Source organism: Corvus brachyrhynchos, unplaced genomic scaffold (genome assembly GCF_000691975.1).
Source record: "Corvus brachyrhynchos isolate BGI_N302 unplaced genomic scaffold, ASM69197v1 scaffold490, whole genome shotgun sequence".
Lineage (NCBI taxonomy): Eukaryota > Metazoa > Chordata > Aves > Passeriformes > Corvidae > Corvus > Corvus brachyrhynchos.
In genome coordinates this window covers 1,471,197-1,484,389 of record NW_008235774.1, presented here as the reverse complement: position 1 = coordinate 1,484,389, position 13,193 = coordinate 1,471,197, and the positions used below count along the sequence as shown (strand labels likewise).

General features: G+C 58.8%; 1 protein-coding gene across 1 annotated transcript in view; it reads left to right on the top strand.

Moving 5' to 3' along the window:
• ASIC4 (acid sensing ion channel subunit family member 4) overlaps window positions 1-13,193 on the top strand; it is a 28,390-nt gene that overhangs the window by 7,643 nt on the left and 7,554 nt on the right. The gene's annotated exons all lie outside the window — the stretch shown is intronic.

The window sequence follows — 13,193 nt, the reverse complement described above, 5'->3', positions numbered from 1 at the left end:
TCTCTGCATCTCAGAGCTGCTGTGAGCTGGCCTGTCCCCCCAGCCTGGCACCATGTCCCCAGTCACCCTGCACCCTCGAGTCCCTGATTCCCAAGTGACTGAGGACAGAGCAGCAGTTCCCAGCATCCATGACTGCATTGCCCCAGGACAGGTGTCAGGGACAGGGTCACAAGGGCAGGGTGAGTGATGTTGGCCCTTGGCCAGCCGTCCCCAAGCTCCGGAGCGCCTGGCAGTGCCGGCTGCCATCCTGCCACTTGGCACCAAGGCTGGGCGGACTGGAGGGAGGTGCGTGCCAAGGTTGTGGGGCAGGGGAACAAGGACACAGCTGCCACCTGGCCCTGCGGAGGCACTGGAGGACAGCCCCAGGCAGAGCGGGGATCCCAGCTCCCCACTGGGGCGTGGGGCAGCCGTGCTGGGTCTCCCTCCATGAGGGAGTGTCTGGAGAAGGAGGTTTACGGAGCTGCACTAAGTGACGCAAATGGTTTGAAGCCCATAAAGAGAGACGGTTTTATGTAAGATGACTATATAAAGCTCTGCTGTTCTGCCATTGATGAGATATAGGCCTTTATTTATAGAAGGCAATGTTTGCGGTGCGAGTGCTGAAAGCCAGCCAGGGACCCGCAGATAGGGCGTAGAGTCATTTGACATGCAGCTGCCGTCGACACTGTTCACACATTAAAGAAAAAAATTAACAAGTTTGCAGCCAGTCAGGTGGAAAAAACAATAATTGTCGAAAAACGTATTTCCCCCTTTTTCCAATAACAAATAACTGGAACGCTGTTGGGGAGGCTTGAGCTTGCTTTCCCTCTGGGAAAGGATGGGCTGAGGCTCCAGCCAGGCTAGTGGATGGAGTGGGCAGGGGGAGGCAGACAGGGTGGGATGAGAGCCCAGACAGGGGATGCTGCCACAGGGTGGACGTCCCTGCCTAGGCATTTATATGTCCACGACTGGAATAACAGGGCCTGCAGGCAGGGGTGAACGCACCAACAGCTCAGCATGGCCATGTGTGTGCTGGGGCATGAGGAGGGGGAACAAACATCAGGACATGAAGGTGTTTAGTATATATGGGGCTGTGGACCAAGCCCCGCTGGATTTTCCTGCCTGGCCCAGCATTGTCTCTCTCCACCTGCACACACAGGGATGCTCTGAGGTTATTTCTTAGCCAGATGTGACTGGGTTTTTACTGGAGAGCATGCAGCCAGTCCCTGTGGTCAGAGCGCCCTGCCAAATTCTGTTTCATGCATGAAAGGAGGAAAAACTTCTCATGATTAATTGTGCAATAGGGGAAAACATGCCTCTCCAACCTGCTCCTTGACAGTCGCTGGCCTTTACTCCCAGGCACTGCCCTGACATGCAGCTAAGGGAGGGTGCAAGGACAGGAGGGTGCTAACACCTCTGCCATGTCCTGCCCTGTCCTGACTCTGCCATGACCATCAAGGGTCCCAGCAGGGAGCAGTCAGGCTCAAGGTCGAGTAGCTTCCCTGCAGTTTCCTGCACTTTTCTGTGGATGGCTGTCCCCTCCTCATGCTTCAAAGCCTTCCCCAACGCCCCAGTGCGCTGTGCCAGGCACAGGCAGGGCTCTGCCAGCCCCATCACCCACCATGCCACCATTGTGCCACAGCAGGCTGGAGGTGACGGTTTCAAATGGCGCTGTGCTGCTGGGCTCGGGCTGGGGGGAGTGGACCTGCACCCTGATGCACTGGGACTCAGGGCTCTTGCATGTGCCTGCTCTGTCCTTAGGAGATGTCGCTGGCTGCATGGCTGCTCCTCCTCTGTCACCCTCGTGAAGCCCCTCTGCAGACACCCTCCAGATCACTTGGCCCATCTCTGGGCTCTCAGACAGAAGCCCGAGCACACTCTGCACATGATGAGCATCAGCTGAGCTCAGCTGGGCTCAACAGGTGTTCTTCCAGCAGAAAAAAAGGTTCTCACCTGATTGCAGCTTGGGGAAGGCAAGTGCAGAAGGAGCTGGGGGACAGGAAAGCCAGAGGCTGGAAGGACCTGTGGGCACTGTGTTCCAGTGGCATGGGGGCTGGGGACCCCTCTCTGTGTTGGAGAGCTGAGCCAGGCTGTCCCCTGCCCATAATGGCTGGGCAGGCGGGGAACAGGGGCTGGGGGACACACTGGTCACTGCTGACTGCAAGCTCTGGGATGCGCAGGGCAGGAAGGGAGAGGAGGCACAGCCTTGTCAGAGTAGAGCCTCTGATTAATCACTAACTGCCGGCCCTCCAGCCAGCAGCTCATTAGAAGTTTAATTCCAGGTGCCCAGCATGCAGAAGGGCTGTGCAGCTCTGATTGAGCTGGATGCATTCATCTGGGCAGCTGCAATCAGGTGGCAACCCCCCCACTCTGGTCACAGTCACAGTCAGTGGCCACGTCCCCCCTGTCCGGGATGGGCTGGATAGCAGGTGCTGCAGGTACCACAGGTGATGCAGGTGCTGCAGATGCTGTGGGTGCTGTGGTCAGGCACGGCTGAGACACAACGGTGGCAGTGGCTACAGAGAGCTTGTGAGCAGGGCCAAGGGCTGGAGATGGGCCAGGGGCTGGAGATGTGCCCGTGTCTCCCCCTGTATCTATCGGTAGTCCGGCCGTGCCTGGAATGTGGCAGTCCCTGCGGTGTCATGGGGCTGGGAGCAGCTGTCAGTGGTGTCAGCAGCTGTGGAGAGGCACTGCGCTCGGCTGCATGAGGATATGTCACCAGCCTGTCATCTCTGGAGTTAATGACACCCTCCACATCCCTGTACTGTCCTGTCCCTCTACCACCTGCACCTGCACCCACAGGGCAGCAAAGTGAGGGCTGTGGTCCCTGCCTGCCTCCTGGTGTTCCTGCCACCACCCCAGGTTCTTTTCTGCCTTGGCTCTTCTTTCTCCCAGACCCCTTCAGTAATGGGGTGGGGGAGTTCACCCGGGCCATGGGAGCAGGACAGGGGCAGGAGGGAACTGAGTGTTCCAGGAGAGAGGCACTGTCTGTGAATGCTGCCTTTCTCCCATGGATTTATACTCCATCTGGGCATGCAGAGGTGGGCACTGCCGTGCCTCCCAGCTGCCTGGGAGTGTTTGTAGCTCAGCCTTATCCCTTTGCCCTCCAAAACCCGCTGTGTCCTTCACTCCCAAGATGCCATCTCCACAATTTCTTCGTAGCTCAAGGAACGAGGGAGAAACTACAGCAGAGAGAAGCATCTCCATCTGTCTTCAATGCTCCAGTGGCTGGAGCAGGGCAGGGAAGGGGCCTGCAGGTGTCCCCACTGCAGTGGGGCAAGGAGGGCTCGGGTGCATGTGGGGGCAAGTCATGGGCCATGCTGGGACTGTGACTCCTGCGGAGGAGGCAGGGCCAGCCCAGCATCTGGTGCTGCTGCCCCTGGGAAAGGCTTGCAGCAGCCCGCCTTCCCGAGCACCGTGGGACTGAGGGCACTATGCAAATCCAGCTGAGATTGATGCAAGTATTAATTATGTCCCATCAGCTCAGCTCTTGCCCAGCAAGGCAGGGCACCAGGTCATGGTGCAGCTTGTGCAGGAAAGATGGATTTGCACTGGCAGTGTGTCCCCTGTGCCTGTCCCTCTGTCAACAGCATGCTCCCACCACCCTTCTGTGCTGTGCCATGCCAGGTCGGCCTGGCTCTCCCAGCCCCATGGCACTGCCTGGCTCGGGGGTGAAGTCATCACTGAGCAGGGAGCTGAACAGTCTGAGGCAGGAGCAATGTGAGCGCTGTCAAGCAGTCTGGCACACCCAGCTCTGAGATCCTGCTAATCAGAGAGTGTCTGCAATTACACATGCTAATTATGGGCAGGAGTTCACAGTAATTCCTGACCCGTTGGCATGACGCTGGTCACACCAAGGTGCATTGCTTCTGCATGAGGTCAGGAGTGAATAACCAGGACTGTTCAGTTGGCTCTCCTGGGCCAGGAAATGGTGTATCACAGCCAGGCCTCCTGTCCAGCTGCTTCCCATCCCATCCCATCCCATCCCATCCCATCCCACTTCACCCCATCCTCATCCCCATCCCATTTCACCTCATCCCATCCCCATCCCATTCTATCCTGTACTGTGCATGGTACAGCATGTACAGTGCCATACATTGAGCCCTGTGTGTGTGGCCATGACAGCTGCTCTGTCCCCGAGCACCTGGCTGGTCACATCTCAGTGGAGATGCTTTTCAGAGGGAGTTTTTCAGGCTCTGACCCCCCTGTGCTGCTGCTGCTGCTCTGACATCCTGTTCCCTTATCGCTTGACATGACCTTAATTAACTCCCTGTGCTGATAATGCTCTGGGCTTCTCCTCCAGGAGCTGTATCTCAGCATTGTGTCCTGCCTCATCCTTTTAGGGACCACTGCAGAGACTGCACAGGCAGCCTCGAGCAAGGAGGAGAAAGGGATGCATGGTGCAGGCAGGGCAGGGCAGGGCAGAGATACTGGGGTCACTGGGATGACATGGAGTGGATGGGGCAGTGCTGGAGCCAGGGGATTGGTGCTGCATTGAGGGTTTCAGGGAGATGCTGCCCTGGTGGAATGGCTGTCGTGGTGCAGAGGTGGGGGTTCTGGCAGGAGGGGGGCTGTGCTGATGCCCAGGGCAGGGTGGTAGAGGCAGTGATGCCCATGGCAGCAGCATCCATCCCAGGCTCCAGAGGTACTATGCAGCAGCATGGAGGGATCCTGGCTCTCCTCACACTGCTGCAGGGGGGCTTGGGGGGCTGAGCTGGCAGGCCCCCCACCCCCGGGAGCTGCCTGACTGCCTGGCTGCCGATCCGCTTGCAGCCCTAGTGCATTGAAATGCCGGCACTGATGACTTGTAGCCACTTTATCTCCTGTGCTTGGCAAATATTGGCAAAGAGGAGATATTTCAATAGTGAGGATTGCCGATGGGAATCACAGTGCGTGATCCCACCAGCTCCATGCCATGTGGCAGCCCAGCTATCTCTGAGGCAGTTGCTCGTCAGGACTTAGCCTGGCATGGGCACGGTCTGGGGCCCATGGGGCTGCTTCCAGCACCTTTTCCCCACAGACTGGTTCCCAGCAGGATGCTGTTCTGAGCTTACCTGTGCTGGAGGTCATGTCTCACCCTCTGGCACAGGAGCAGGGCTCTGGAGCAAGGTCCCTGATCAGGGCTCCTCTCACCTGCAGGTGGCTTTGACCTTGCAGCAGCTGGGCCAATGCCATGAGCCCCGCAAAAAGCAAAGGTTGCAAAATGCTCTCAGACAGTCTTCTCCCAGCTTGCAGCCACAAAACCCCCATCCTCACTCCTATTCCTCACAGCTCCTAGTCCCCAAAACTTTAGTCCTTCCTGTCTCAGGTGCTCAGCTCCCATCCCCAGGCCCACAGCTCAGGCAGCAGTTCGGATTAAGTACTTCTGTTCCTGGGGCATGAGTGGGCAGGGTGCATTTTGTCCCTTCTGCTCATCCACCTGCAGACACAACGGGAATTGTGTTTTCCTGAAGCTGGGCATGCAATGGGCACCACAGGCATTATGGAAAGTGTGTCCAGATGCACCTGCTCACAGCACGTGATGTATGGAAAGCTGGGAGCAGCATACAGTCCTGGGACCTGGATCCAAGCAGGGACAAGGGGAAATGGTCTGGAGAGAGGACAGGGAAGCTGCCAGTGCTGCTTCCCTTTGTGTGGAAGGCAAAGGGGTATGAGGAGGGGAGAAGGAGGTCCCCAGCTGCAGGGGCAGGTTGCCCTATCCCCTTCCTGCTGGGACATGTCCCTACTCCCACAGCAATCCCTGGGAGCTGGGAGGAGCTGAAGAGGAAAACTGAGGAGCTCCTGCAGGTGCCAAGGACCAGCACATGGGCAATTGCGGCCCAAACATCCAGGAGAGACAGACACCTTGAGAGTCCTGAGACTCCCAGCCCATCACCTCCTACGTGGTGAGCAGAGAGTGGGGATATAGGGATAGAAGCATATGGGCTGCAGGGTTGTCCCTGCCTGCCAGTGCCTGCACCTCTTCCCCTTCCTGGCAGCCTCAAGGAGGGAGCCCCTGTCAGTACCAGAGCGCAGGGGCTCTCTCGATCAGCCCTTCTGCCCGGGAGCACCCAGGCTGGGGAAAGCCAACCCCTATCATGTTTGTTCCATTGATTTAGCGCCGCGGAGAGGGTTTAATCAGCCTTTAGCCTGCACGCTCCAGCATTAAGAACAAATCCATTAGCCACGAGATAACCACAAAGGGTTGCGCTGAGGCTGGATGAGGTCCCAGCGCCTTCAAGATGCAAATTGGCAATCAAAGATCAAAGCCTCGCAGCTCCCTAATCTTTGCTAAAAGGGCTCAGCTATTAACGAGCCCTTTCCCACTGAGCTGTGATCACCCCACTTCACTAGGGCTCCCTATGTGCTGTTGGGTTACACCATCATCCTGACTGGCCTCCTGGCCCCCAGGTCCCCTGAGCTGGCCCTGGGGAGGAGGGTGCATCCAGGGCTCAGGCTGTTTGTTTGCATGATGTTTCCTGCAGTTCTGACACACTGGAGTCAAATTCGTGTTGTCGGAGAGAGCAGAGCCCACAGCAGTGTCGGAGGTCAGCGGCTAGAGGGGAGGAGAAGGGGAAGAGGTGGAAGCTTGGATGGAGCAGAGTGGTGGGAGAGCTGTGTGGGGCTGATGTGGTGACTTCAGAGACGGGGAGGATGCTGGCAGGTGGCTACCCCTCCCACTGCTCAGGGATTTAGCCTGGTTCAGCCCCTGCCTGGTTGCACCAGGTGGCTCAGGGCAATCCCTTCTGGCCCCAGGGAAATCAGTGGTGGGGAGCGTGCATGGGGGCAAGCAGCAGGGAGTAGGTGAGGGATCATGTAACAGCAGAGTGTTTTGGAGCCAAGTTCCCCTTTTGAGGGTATTCCTGCTCGTCCCATGTCACCCTGGAGCATGGGGTGCACAAAGCCCTAGTTGCCATAGCCACCCTGCCAGCTTCTGCATGGTGCTGAGTTCAGGCTGCAGGATGCAGTTTGCCCCCCACTCCCCGCCCTGGCCATCTTGCCTGTGGTGGCTGCACACATGGCTGCCCCAGCAGCCCCGCGAGTCCCAGTCACCCTGCACTATGCAGGAGAGCTGCAAAGCCGCTGAGCTGTGACAGGAGCTGCAATGCCAGCACCGTCAGCAAATCTGTGGCAGCACAGATGTGTGCTCTGCTCAGCATGGTCCAGCTCAGGGACCAGTATCCCCCTGCACCCTGCTGAAATGGTCAGAGAGTGTGTGAGGCACCCTGCAACAGGTGGGCAGGGAACCCATTCAGCCCTGGCAGCAGGGAGCAGAGGGTCATGTCTGACTGTCCTTTTGTCTGGGGACCCACTCTACTGGCAACTGCTCATTGAGGTGCTGCTCATGCCCCTCACAGCACCCCCCCAGCGGGCAGCACAGGCTTGCAAGAGCAGCAGGCAGTGAGGTGCTGGCTGCACCTCAGCCAGGGTGACAATAAATCTTATCAGTGCAAACCCATCCGTAGGCAGAAGGATAACCCCCGTGACAACCCAGCAAGAGCAGAGGCTTCATCTGCACCATGTCAGTGCTGTGGATTTACAGATAAATGCCATGGCGGGAGGGACCCCCTCCCCTCCTGCCTAACTCTGTCCCGAGGCTGTGGGAGCTGCCAGGTCCAGGCCGGTGTGTCCCAGCGGCAATGGCCACGGTGTGCCTGCTGGGAAGAGCCGGCCTGGTCTGGCACCTGGCAGGGGGACACCTGGCTAGGTGAGGATGGAGGGAACGGGCACATGCAAGACAAGGTGGCATTGCCTTGCCTGCTCTCCTGGCCCTACTCTGTTCTGCACACACCGTCCCATGGAGCCCTGCACCCTCCATAAGCCCATGGGGGCTTGGTCATCGTGCAAGCTGGACCACCGGAGCTCAATGATTGGTAAAGGTGTGACTGAGTGTGTGACACTGGCAGTGTGTCCCCAAGGCCGTGTGACAGCGCCTGGCGCGAGACAGCATGCTTCGTGGGTGCAGCCTGTGCGCCCATCCCCGCGTGTGCCCCCCCCGCTCCGGCCGGGCAGCGAGGGGTGCGGTGGTGCCAGGAGCGGGGGCTGCTGAGCGGGGCGGCAGGCGGCATCCCTGCCCCGGGCGCCGCTCCTCGGCTCAGCTCCCCCATCTCCCGGCAGCCGTGGGAGCAGTAATGAGATGGAGCAGCAGAAGGACGGCGAGATAAGGCTGCCTGCGCTGCCCCAGCAGATTAAACGCTGGGATTAAGCAGGCGGTGCCAGCTCTGCTGCCTTTTTATCTCGCTGCTTCTCCCCTCTTATTCTCCCGCAGTCGATAGAGAACGGTCTCCGAGCTGTCAGCAAAGGAAATTGCTTGTTAACCCTTTGGGGACGGGCGGCAGAGCTCCCTGTACGGCTGCTTCCAAAGAGAAGCAGTCCCTGGGGGATGCGCTGCTCGCGGAGCCAAGCGGGGATGCGGGGACACTTTCCCGCAGAGCCCCGCATGCGAAGGAGAGCAATACAGGGCCGGGGGTGCCCAGGATCTGCAGCCAAAAGCCACCAGCGCCCAACCAGCACCACGCAGAGGCACTGATGTACTGGGGTTCCTGCGGGGTGAAACAGTCAAAGAGCAGAGGCTGCCTGAGCTCCACAAAGGAGCCCCGGGGACATTGCATACCCCACTTTCGGGTATCCTTGATGTTCCCTGCTTCCCCCAGCCTGCAAGATGTGTGGGCTCAGTGCTACATCTCTGTGAAACCAGAGGGCTGGGGATCCTTCTCTGGTCCTGAGGACAAGTGGCTCGGGCCAGCTGTGCCTGCACAGTACCGCGCACGGTGCTGGATCTCCTCCAACTGCCCAGGGGAGCCCGCTACCCAAACCCATCATTATTGCTCTCTGTGTATGTGAGTGTTCTGTTGGGTTTGCAGCAGCGAGGCTGAGCTGCAGCCCATCCCAGTGCTTATCCGTAGCGTGCTGTGCTGTGTGCCCGGGAGCGGCGTGCCCGGCGCGGGGGTGTCTGAGGGTGGGAAGCCGGCTGGAGAGCGCCGGAGGGTACACAGAGTGATGGCAGGATTGCTGCTCAGCACAGTCCAAACCCAAACCAGGGAGTGCGTTAGCAGCTCGACAAGCTCGTTCTGGCATGTTTGGGGGTGCAGCTTTGGTGCAATCTTTCCCGTGGGGACCCTGAGCACCTCCTGAAGCAGAAGGCAGAAATACGGGGCAGAAACCTTCTGGAAGCTCCAGCATCCCACTCATGTACTAAGGCAGAGACCAGGGTAGGTAGGCAGCATGCTCAGCAGCTCAGAGGGATTTTCCGGCTGCCAGCAGGATGAAGTGGACTTTCTCAGCCCCTGCCCCCTCATATCACTGCTCCTGCCCGCCCTCCCCGTCGCATCCCTGCGCTGCACTGCAGCATGCCTTTGCCACTGGCACTTCATCTTCTGCAACTCCCTTAGTGTTGGCTCCTTCACCTGCCCAGGCGTCCCTTTTGGTGGACACTTGAAAATGAAAACAAACCGTATGAAAGCACAAGCTTTCGGGAGATCTGCAGGGAGCAGATTAGCCCCGGCTGGGGCAGTGGTCCCGACCGGCTTGGGATGCTGCCCCACGGCTGCTGTGGAATGAGGGCGAGAGCAGTGTGCGAGCCCTGGGCAGCCAGAGCTGAGGAGCTGGAGCTGATGCTGTGCCGGGCAGCCGGGCTGCGCAGGCAGGCAGAGCCTGAATCGGGAGAGGAAACCAGAAGCGATTGGCACGTGAAGGCTGGCAGGCTGGAGGCTGCGAGGGGATAGGATTGCTGTTTATAAATACATCAAGGGAGTAAACACAAGGGAGGGAAGAGAGCTATTTAAGCTAAGGGACAATCCTGGCATGAGAACAAATGGTAAAAACTGGCCGTGAATAAATTTAGGTTGGAAATGAGTGAGATTGTGGGACCAATTCCCCCCAGGAGCAGCAGGAGTAGAAAGCACAACTATGTGATGGCACTTTCTCTTCTCCCAGCGGCTGTCATGTGTGTGCAGTGTGCTGCCATGCCTGTGCAGTGAAGTCTAGAGGTGAGGAGCTGGGGTTCCCAGCTACACCCCTCTGTGTCACAGCCACCCTGGCTCCCTGTGGCATGGGGAGCACAGCTCTCTCCAGCTTCTGGCTTGGCAAGTGCAGGACTCCTGGGACAATGGCTTGCAGGGAGAGGTCTTTCTCTGGCACACGAGTTGGGCATGCTGTCACAGATGCTGATCCGGAAAGCTGGATGATGCCAGTGTCCCCCTGCTTTAATAGTCACTGGCAGCGCTTCCCAGATACACTGGGAAGGTGTCCTTGCCCATGTGCACAGTGCATCCCTCTGCCTTGCATTGCATCCCTATGCTCCTGACCAACCAGGAGCAGGAAGCCCTGGTCTAGATCCTGACCATTCCTGGGGACGTGGGTTACACACTGTCCCTGATGCAGCAGCCTGACCTGCATGCCCTGCCCAGTGCTGGGGCTCGGGTGTCTCCTACTGCTCTGCCTGGCCAGCGGCACAGCCTGCAGCACAGCTGAGCAATTGGTATTCCAGCAGCGAGCCTGCTTGGCATGAAAGGGGCTCTGCCAGCCCCACACGCCCACATCTCCACTGCTGGCTCAGGCTTAGCCGAGGGGACTCAGCTGGCAAAGGATGTCCTGTAGCACAGAGAGAGGCACAGCTGCAGTGGCAGGAGGGGTCCTGGCCTTTCTGGGATATGTCTTCAGCAACCTCTGGCCCCCTTGCCCCACACTGTTTTCCCTCTTCCTTTGGAGGCAGGTCAGGGAGCTGCAGGAGATATTACAAAGCTTAGACCTTCACAGGATAGGGGAAGCCCAAACCATCACTTGCGTGTGCTGTGCCAAAGGTGCCCTGCTCTGCTTGGGCTCAGGATGCAGAGCCTGGTGCCCCACCGAGGCAGCAGCCCCAGCCCCCATATGCAGGGCTGTGTCCTGCAGGAGCCATCCCAGCAGCTCTGTGTGGGGCAGGGAGCTGCACTGAGGGGCTGATAGTGTGGGAGATGGTTGTGCTACTCCCAGAGCTGGGGTCGAGCCAAACTGGCACCATTCCCCAAATCCTCCTGGGAGCAGAGAAAGGAAATGGTGCGACCATGCGTGAGAAGGGACGTTTGCAGTGGCAAAAACATCCCACTGGCTCAGAAAATTGCTGCAGAATCGGGCTTGAAATGAGTTGAAATTGCTGAATCCAAGCGGATCTCATATCCCGGGCAGTTGTAATGCTGGCGTCAGCGCTGCGGCTTCCCTCCCGGAGCACCCAGGCGGGGCCTGGCTGTGCTGTGCGGAGGGAGAGGGATGTTGGGGATGGGGGGCTGCCACGGGGGGCCTCTGGCATGGTGAGGGGCTCCAGCAGAGCTGGGATCTGGGGCTGGGATGGCCACAGTGGGGGGCAGGAGCAGAGCAGGAGGCAGGGTACGTGGGTGTGCCATTGCCCCAGCTCCTGTGCCATGTCTCCTTCTCCAGGAGCATCCAGCTGCCTCCAGCTGCCTGCACTCAGGAAGCAGCATTTCCAGTTTTGGAGGCTGCTTTCCTTTATGCCACAGCCTTGCCCGTGCTAATTTGCTCTCTGTGTGCGGGTACCTGGAGATCACCATCAAGGTTACCCCTGGGCTGGCATCGCCACCAAGTCGAGGGTGGGCAGCGCTCTGGTGTTTTCCCGTCCCTGTCCCCATCCCCATTATGTCCCAATGATGACTGTTCTCAGGGGTGCTTCTAGGCTGGGGTGATCGCTCCTGTGTGGTGCGCCCATGCCCAGGGCCTGCCCGTCAGCTGCATGTCCCAGTGGGGATGTGGGAGCAGGGCCGGATGTCCCAGCAGGTACGTGGGAAGAGCTGACTGTCCCAGTGGGAATGTGGCAGCAGGGCTGGGTGCCCCAGGCATGCAGGAGCAGGACCCCATGGCACCGCACATGTCGCAGCTCGTTCCCCTCACATGAAAACGTTTGTCTGGAAGCTTAGTGCGGCCTCTTGTATCCTCAGAGCAATCAGGATTTGTCACTGCTTGCAATGTTTAACGTCGTCTTCCAGAGGCTAAATACCGTGGGGAGCCGTGTAAGCTGCGGAAATACCTGCGTGAGCTGGGATCAGCCCGAGGCTAGCACAGTGGACTGGCAGCACTGGGGATGGGGGACTGGGAATGCATGATGTTGGTCCTCATGCCCCCAGTGCTCACAGGTGGGCTGCCATGAGCCAGGGTGAGGATGCTGGGGGTCAGCACCTTGCTCCCATAAGGCTCCCTACAGCAGGGGGGCTGGGAGGCAAGTCTCAGGGGCATGGAGGGCACTTGGAGGGCCCCAGAACTGTGCAGGGTGGGGAAAAAGATTCCAGGGTCCCCATCAGTATCTAACTGGGATCTGCCTGCCGAGGCACAGGCAGCTATTTCTGTCAAGGTCAGAGTGTCTCCATGGGAGAGAGAGAAAAATGAGGGATTGTGTCAAGAAATTACCTCCCTAATGGGGTCTCCCCTGCATGCGAGCATGGTGTGGGGATGCCACCATGCACTGGCTGAGCAAGGAGACCGGCATGTGACACGGGAATGCTGCCTCTCCGGTCCAAAGGCTGCAACACTCATGGGTGCCCAGCAGGCAGAGCCGGGTGCCCAAAGGGCCCATGCCCCAGTTGCTATCCTTGGCTGGACATGTGTGCTACAGTCCTGGAAGGTGTTTTTCTGGGTCAGCTGCGGGGAGAAAATCATGTTCCTTGTGCAGGCAGGCTCTCCTCTGCTCTTCTTCCTCCTCCTTCTCCTTGTGCACTCCCTGTTATCTAATTGGATTTGTCATGCTGGAAAGGCAAAGCCCTTCAGGACTGTGCTGTGCTCTCTCCAGTGCGATTTCACAGCTGGCCTCGGCACCCCAGTAGCCGACAAGTGAGTAACTCAGCTGAACGCCACGGGCACCCCTGCTCTCCCCATCCTCACCCACAGCAGTGCCCACCTGGCTGGAACACGGCCGCCACCACAGCTGGACCTCCTCCAATCCTGCCCAACACTGGTCCCTGTCCCTAAGCTCTGTCCCCACGTGCCCCAACCCCTGCATCCCATCCCCATCCCTCACCCCGCTCCAGGGTGATTGCCATGCCGCCCGGAGATGTCTGAACTGACACGAGATGGAAGCGTTCACAGAAATGACATTTTCTCCAGCCTGGGGAGCTTATCCTCCGTTTAAAGAAAACTAATATAGAAGCTGCCCTGGTGTGCCGGGGCTGATGGTATCAGGCTGGCAGCCGCCGGCGCTCACAGCCGCGATAAATCTCAGAAAGGAGCCTAACCGGCTCCCGCCGCCCCCC